At 47.8% G+C, this 8,231-nt stretch overlaps 1 long non-coding RNA gene across 5 annotated transcripts in view; it reads left to right on the top strand.

Moving 5' to 3' along the window:
• The first annotated feature begins 415 nt into the window (after positions 1-415).
• Positions 416-8,231, top strand: part of Gm44507 — a 52,802-nt gene continuing 44,986 nt past the window's right edge. For 3 of the 5 annotated variants that reach the window (XR_001778223.1, XR_001778221.1, XR_001778219.2), the window contains exons 1-2: positions 4,595-4,674; positions 7,347-7,387. This is a non-coding gene — a long non-coding RNA (predicted gene 44507). Of the gene's footprint in view, positions 632-4,585; positions 4,675-7,346; positions 7,388-8,231 lie in introns of those variants that run through there. The other 2 variants (XR_001778220.2, XR_001778222.2) reach the window with 2 other exon arrangements.

The raw sequence follows: 8,231 nt of genomic DNA, 5'->3' as shown, positions 1-8,231 counted from the left end.
CAATTTTAGACCCACAAGGACACAAAACTGCTAATTTCATTTTTCTAACTAAGTTTACTTTCTATGAGATACCACTCTACAAGGTAGAAATTCACCCTCAATCACTCTGAGTCTCTGTCCTCCTCTCGTGGTCTCTATTCTGAGAGGTCCTCAGATGTCATCTGTCTGCAGTGGCAAGCCCTAAGACAGGCATCTCACTGCCCAGCCCGTCCTCAGCACCAGTCATAAGGCCTATTGATTCCAAGCCCTATTCTTGGCTACTGCAATGTCCCAAACCCCCAAATACACCTACTCCCAAAGCCCTGGAACCAGGGAATGTAACCTTATATGGCAAAAGGTCTGGTTAAGAGGAGACTCTTGAAGGGAGGGGCCTATTGCGAGTTACCGCAAAGGGAACAGTCAAGAAAGAGGTTGATCGACACAGGGAAACAGGCAGCTGCTCTCAGAGGACTGACAGCCACCAGGAGCCTGCAGAGAAAGGGAGAAGTCTGTCCCAGAGGCTCCAGAGGTGTGCAGCCTGCAAACACATTGTTTTAGCCTCTGGCACCAACCGTGAGGTTACGACCCCACAGTTATGGAAGGACACGCTGCCTCAGGAATCGCACTCAACTGCTTAGCATGCAGGCTGCAGGTCAGTTCACTGGTGTAGTGGGAATTCTGCCAAGGTTCGAGGTCTTTTCCCACACTCCAGGGACTCAGAGCCTCCCTCAGCTGTCCTGAGCTTTCCCAGGGCTGGGGACATTTATGAGGCTCCTTTGGTCTGTCTCCTGGACTCCCCTCAGCTGCCTCTGCTCTTCTGGACAGGATCTGATCTACCCTCAGCCTGCTCTTGGAGCCTCTCAACAGCCTCTGCTGTTGGTGGCTGGTTCCTGAAGTTCTCTCTCTGGACAAAGTTTGATGAGGTGTTTCAAGCTGAATGTCTCACCTTTCTTCCATCTCTCTCTCTCACTCGGAATGCTGTCTACTTTGGGGTGTGAGGTCATCACCCTGCATCAGGCCTTCTGAAGGACTGGCTGACCCTCCAAGCACAAAGGCCAGGAGGGCCCAGGAAGGAAGCTACCCTAGCGTAAGGTACCATTCTCAACAATGAGGAAGGCTAAGCGCCTGAGGTTAAGGAACCTGGGGAAAGGGTGGAAAATGATGAATAGCTCTATTTTCTTCTGGCTACACACACACACACACACACACACACACACACACACACACACACACACACGGATGTGTACATGCACACACATGCACACAGACACATATGCATATGCACAAGCACACACACGTGCACACTTACTGTGACAAGAAATACTACAGAAAGATTAAAGTATTATCTTTGAGATACACATATTTTCATTCATGGTCCTTTTCCCTATATATTTCCCACAATATATAACAGGAACAGGTCTTATTTCTGTAACTGAGGGGAAGACGTTATTTGAAAGGCAGTATTTAAAGGCGATGGCATTTGGAATGTATTTTTAAAGCAGGTGTGAAAGAAGCAAGCCCAGGCACCACGTCAGCCTGCGTGAAGATGGCCACGCTTGCAGTGGGCTGAACACCGCACTCTGGGTTCCCGAGCAGCAGGGAAGTGTGAGCCACACCGTGCTCATGAGGGAAGCCGAGCTGCTGCTCAGAAGGACTGCTATTCTTAGGTCTAGAAGCAGACAGGAATCTCTGCCAAGGATCTGGGCAGTACGTAGTATTAATCTTTTTTTTTCCAGACAAGAGTGAGGCAGGGTAGAGAAATCACTCATTGATACGGCTACAAAGCGGGAGCTAAGCCTGGGGCCCATGAAGAAGCCAAGTGGGGTGATCCTTTTAAAACAATGGCAAACAGGGTGACTTCTCTTCTCTTCAAATCTTCCCGAGGCTCCACAGTCACTTGGAAAAGCCAAAGTTCTCCTAATGCCCTGTAATGACTCTACTAAACTGTGACCTCATTCAGCATGTTTAGACTCTGCTGAGCCCAACCACACCTCAGCAAGCCAGGTCGGCTCCACCTCAGGGTCTTTGCCCTGCTGCCCCGTGTGACCAAGAGCACACTCTCCGAGGACCTCTGTGTACAAACACCCTCCTCTACTCCCAGATCTTCTAAAGAGGCCTGTATTAGCCCAAAATAAATGTGCCACCCCACCCCCGTCATTCCATCTTCAATCTATTTCCATCCAAAGCACTTGTCACCTTCTAATGTCCACCGCTGTTGGCTATCTGTTCCCTCTACTGGAAGCCACAAGGCTTAGCACTTTTGTTCACTGATGTCACCCAAGCCCTGTAGACAGAACTGGTGCCTAGCAGATGATCACCAAGTATTTGTTAAATGACTGGATGATCAGAAAACATTTCACACTTTGATCATACAGAGTAGGTGGCCCTGTTTGTCTGTGGAAAGTCAGGCTACTACCGTCCACAGATACTGTGATAGATCAAGTCCTGGGTTAGGTATCAGGGATAGAAATGACCCAGGTCTCAAGGACTCCTCATTCTGAGGAGGGACATATGCCAACTAACATAAGGCACAAAGCAAGACCCGTTTTTCCCTGAAGAAAGTGTCAGGATGAATTTATGTGTGCCAAAGTTATAATTTCATGTAAATTCTTTCACTAAATATTCATAGGACTCATGGTTGTAGACAAATAACCCCATTTGTGAGCAGGTGAACGGAGGCTCATTGATCTGGTAACCTTCCCAGAGTCAGTTAGTAATGAGTTGTTCTGACAATGGAGATCTTGGGGGTTGCAGTAGAATTGAGAGTAGGCAGAATATTAGCAGGAAGAGAGGGCAGAACTACATGACCCTGGTGTTAGGGACAGCAGGGGCCGAGGTACAGATAAGGTGACACGGCAGTATATCCAAAGGCAGCCAGAATCAGGAAATGGCTTGTCTTCCTAATATGTGGTCTTGACCCATGGGACAAGAAGTCGGTACCCAGATCATTACTAAAAGAAGGAATAAGGCTGTAGTCATAGAAACAGCCAAGCCCCTGGGCCTGCATCCTCATTGGCAGAACTGTCCCTCTGACCTTAGCTTCCTTGTGTCTGCTCCAGGCACAGTCCCTCTGGGTCTGGATGTCTCTCTCCTCAGGATCTCCCTGGGCACTTGGTCAAAAACCTGCAGAAATAATCTCTAGGCACCGTCTCTCAATTGCTGAGGGCCTAAGGGCCACTGTGAACAGGACAGGCCCTTTACCGTGACCCTTAGCAGTACAGGCTTAAATGGGACAACTGTTCCACCATTTTGTATTGTTTCATCTTCATATGATAAATTTTAAATTTCAGTTCTTGTACTACGGTATTTATAATTTATATGTGGATAGTATCTATTGAGCACGGACCATACACTTTGAGGTTTCTTATTTAATTTCACTCACCTACAAACTGCAATATACACGTTCCATCTCTGAGGACCTATGATGTATGCAAAGCTACAGTTGCTTAGTGACTGAGATTCAGCCATTCGCTGAGCAGCTACTCGAGGCTGCCATCCCTTTAAAGAATGTTAATACATCTTCAAAGCTGTTCTTTCCCTTTGTTTCAGCTGAAAGTCTCTGGAGAAATTTAACAAGAACCAGCCAAGGTCACAGAACCATTCTGACTTGTTCTTGTAGGGAATCTAGAGTAATCTTGGCTCGTTGCAATCCTGAACTAAGCATGCTCAGAAGTGTTTATGTCAGCCATCTTTCCTTTCTGAACATGCTCTCTCTGACCTTGAACTGATGGTACTTGTAAATGTGCCTGCTTCTACACATTTTCCCTATATTAATATGTATAGACTTCCCAACAAATCCCCAAGCTTTCTTTTTCCCCAGAAAGCACTACTTCACAAATAACCCCAATGTTCTCCGCATTTGCTATAATGTGTCGTTCTCCACTTATGTCCTGGTTGTGGTTTTTGGCATGGGATTCACTAAGATGCAGACCCACTGCTTTTGGTTATAATCCATCTTTCATTTCCTCTTTATTCTGAGCACTCCCCACTCCCCGTGGCACTCATAGGAGATGTGGCTGGGGCTTAAAGCCAGCTCCCTGACTTCCAGCCTATTACTTCATCAAGCATTCAAATTCCACCTCAAGTAAAACTCGAGCCTTCATGTTGGGAGTTTTATCTATGATTTAACCTTTAATTTTTACAACAGTGAGTGGCAGGAACCTGTTTTCTACTTTCAGGAAAGGAAGCAGGGATTGATAAGAGGCAAGCAGTTTGACCCCTATGTGCACTGCAGAGGCAGATCGAAGATCGGAATCCCTGAATTCCCACATCCAGTATCTCAATCCTTTCTTACTCATCTCCCTTGCCACCTCCTGCTTGGCTTTTCTTACACCCCATGTCCTGGGGGCTAATTCTTTCCAGATGTCTAATAGCCTAGCCGGCAGATAGAGGTGTTTGAGGAACGCAGCCCTCTGGGGAAAATCAGCCTAGTAAGGGGATTGCTCCCTGGTCAGGACACTAGGTCTGTAAGAAACAGGAAGAGGCCCAGGCTGCCTCTACAGGGTGGAGGTGTGATATTGCTAGGCTGGAAAGGGCCCAGAAGACATTACCCATGAGTCATAGCTGTCCCACTACTATTTCAGCAAAGCAATGTTAGGAAATTGTTAGTCTAGCACATGCCTGCTGACCTTCGTGGAGCCTGACCAGTGGGGGAAGTGTGAAGGAGACAGACAGGATTCAGGCTTCTTGGGGCAGGTAAAGGACTTGGGGAAGCTGAGAGTCACCGTTTGCCAGGCTGGAGGAGGGGAAGACCTGGGTAGGGGACAGTATGGCTGGTTGGACAGGAGTATAGAGGGAGGAAGGAGCTTCGGAGGTTCTATAAAACAAAGACCAGGAGGGAATGACTGAGAGAGCAGTGTGGAGACATAGCAGGTGGAAGTCAGAGATAGAAGATGAAATCAGGACAGCAGAAATGGCTCCATGGATAAAACACTGGCTGAGCAAACATGGAACCTGAGTTCAGGGCCCGGAACCCACAAAGAGCCAGCTAGAGTCAGGATTCGCAGGCCTGTGATCCTAATGTTCCCACAGTGAGGTGGAAGGGCAGAGGCGGAGACCAGAAACTCTCAGGCCAAGTAGCCTGCCCTGAGGCAAGTGACAAATAACAGACCCTCTCTCAGACAAGGTGGAAGGTGAGGATTGATACTCAAGATTGTCCTCTGCTCTCTCTCTCTCTCTCTCTCTCTCTCTCTCTCTCTCTCACACACACACACACACACACACACACACACACATACACTCACACACTCACACACACACATACTTTTTTTCTCTCATACACGCACATTCTCTCTCATACACACACACACTCTCTCTCTCATACATACTCTCTCTCTCATATACACACACTCTCTCCTCTCTTCTCTCCTCTCTCTCGTCTCTCTCCTTCTCTCTCATCTCTCTCTCCCTTCTCCCACCCCCTCTCTCTCTTACACACACACACACACACACACACACACACACACACACACACACACACACACACACTCCCCAGTCTCTGACAGAGTCTGGCTTCAGACTTGCTTTGCTCCTGTGTTGAGTGAGACCTTGAATGTCTGACCCTCACACTTCTGTGTCCTACGTGCTAGGATGACAATTTGCTCTCTGGTGATCTGGTCCAGGGTTTGACTGATGCCAAGCAAGGGCTGTACAATTGGCCTCCACAGGCCCTCAGCCCTCAGCCCCAGCCCCACCTCTTTACAGATCAAAACCAAGGCCCAGGCTGGGAAGATGAGCAGCCTGAAGTCCTAGTGAGCTCAGTCCTCCTGTAAGCAAAGCCCTACTTACCCAGGCATCTGTTTGATGCATGTTTATCCATTTAGCCATCCTGAACAACCCTGCCATGAACTGAGTACCACGCCAAAGGCTGAGGAGACGGTAGGTGTGTCAGTTCATAGTCGGGGGCAGCACACCAAGTGCCACCATAAAGAAAAGCGAGGAGGGTGGAAGTCTGTCTGGGTACAGGGTAGCTTCGCAAGGAAGAGGCCAAAGGCTAAACTGAAGTGGAGTGGGAAGCAATCAGAAGGGAGGGACGGTTTTGTGAGGCAGAGAAAGCAGAGGGAGACAAGCGCTTGGCAGAGAGGTTACAGGATTCAGCTCACTACTCTGATGCACAAGGAAGCTGTAATTATTCCTAATCTCACTTTTCTCCCGAACTCCTCCCCGTCTCCTCCCTTGGTTGGCCAGGAAGACTTACATCACATTAACGAGTTTGTTTTTAAAAGTTCAGTCTGAGATGATCATTTTATGTACCCAGACACTGTCCTGATGCTTACGTAACTATGCGCCACCCTGAAGCTGGGCATGTAGCTCAGGTTGGTAGCATGTGTGCCTTGCACGCTCAAGGCTCTGGATTCAGGCCCCGGCACTGCAAAAAAACAGGTACAGTGGCCTCAGCACTTGGAAGTAGAGGCAGGAGAATCAGAATTTCAAGAATAGTTAATCTTGCCTACATAGGGATTTTGAGGCCACCCTTGGCTACATAAGACTCTGCCTAAAAAAGTAAAAATAAATAACTAAGGCAATAGATTCTGTCTTTCAAGCGGTGTTGGCTCTACTTGGACAGTGGGGCTGGGAAGGGCTGTGGGTGATTGGGGTAGGTTGGAGGCTTGATTGCATAAGCAGGAAGAGAATTACACTAAAGAGGCATGCTCATCGATGCCCTCTGCCTCCACAAGTCAAACTTGCACCTATCCAGTCACAAGGCTCCTCAGTAGGGTTCCCAGCTCATGAACTTGGGGTCTTCTTTAGCCAGCTCATGCTTCAGGGATGCCTCTGCCCGAGCTGGCTATACCTGAGCTCCGAGCACCCGATCAACCTCACTGGCACCTGCCCAGGGATCTCCCCTCAGCCTTTATTACTTCATCCCTCACCCTCTGGCCCTCAGCTCAGCTTCCAGTACATTGGGAGCATTGGACAGTCCAGGCAGGCAAATAAATAAATGCTCAGGCCTTAACCTTTAGACAACACTTGCAGGCGAGCCTTGCTCTATTGCTGTGTGGAAACTCAACACATGAACATGCCAGACTACTCCTCCTCCTCTTCCTCCTCTTCCTCCTCCTCCTCCTCCTCCTCCTCCTCTTCTTCCTCCTCCTCCTCTTCCTCCTCCTCCTCCTCTTCCTCCTCCTCCTCCTCCTCCTCCTCCTCCTCCTCTTCTTCTTCTTCTTCTTCTTCTTCTTCTTCTTCTTCTTCTTCTTCTTCTTCTTCTTCTTCTTCCTTTCTCTCTCTCTCTCCTTTTCCCCAAGACAAGGTTCCTCTGTGTAGCCCTGACTGTCCAGGAACTCACTCTGTAGCCCACACTGGCCTTGGTTTCTCCCAGTCTTTAGTGTTATGAACACTAAAGGAAAGTTCTCTGTGTATGTATACAGGTGTTTCTTCCATGAGAGATACGTGGGGATGAATTGCTGGGGTAAGTACACCATATGTTTTAAATTCTAGTAGAATGTGTCAGATGGTCCAAAAAAGCTGTCCCAACTTACATGGCCAACAATGCTTTTTATTTTTACAAGATATATTTTATTTTTAATTATGAGTCTATATATGGGTATGTACAAATGAGTGTGCGTACCCACAAAGGCTAGTGGTATTGGTTCCCCCTGGATACTAAATTATAATTGGTTGTGAGCCACTCTATGTGGATTCTAGAAACTGAACTTGGGTCCCCCGGAAGAGCAGAGGACTCTCAGTTGCCAAGCGACCTTTCTAGTCCCCACATCGTACAGCAACTCTTGTCAACACTGCATATTGCTATGGGTTGGTTGTGGCTTGGTCTTCAGTGGTTCATGAAAATTTAGTCATTAATTTAATAATACTAAGAAATGGGATGGGCCTTTCAAAGGTGGGTCCCTAGGGGGAAGCCCTGTATTTGGAAAGAGTTTAGGCAGGCTTTATGGCTTAGACCCCCCTCTGGCTTCTGGTCTGACAACCTGATCGCTTCCTCCCATCCACCTTGCAGCCATTGTGACATTATCTACCAAAAAGCTTTTACCAGAGTCAAGTTCCTACTGACCGGGGGACCCTTGAGCCCCCAGAACTATGAGCTAAATAAACTTCTGGATATAAACCGAGTCCTATAATAAGAAAGCCTCAACTATTTTGCTACAGTAAGGAATGCAGATATCATCAATAGTTTTTCAGTCTCACAGATGAAAACTGATCTTAATCAATGGTATTTCAGACTTTCCTCCTCTGACAAGCAGCAAGGGGGACATGGTCACACGTGTGAACCCTCTGTGGCTTTCCTGTTTGAATGC

This window comes from Mus musculus, chromosome 7, assembly GCF_000001635.26.
Source record: "Mus musculus strain C57BL/6J chromosome 7, GRCm38.p6 C57BL/6J".
NCBI lineage: Eukaryota > Metazoa > Chordata > Mammalia > Rodentia > Muridae > Mus > Mus musculus.
This window is presented reverse-complemented; position numbering and strand designations above follow the sequence as displayed.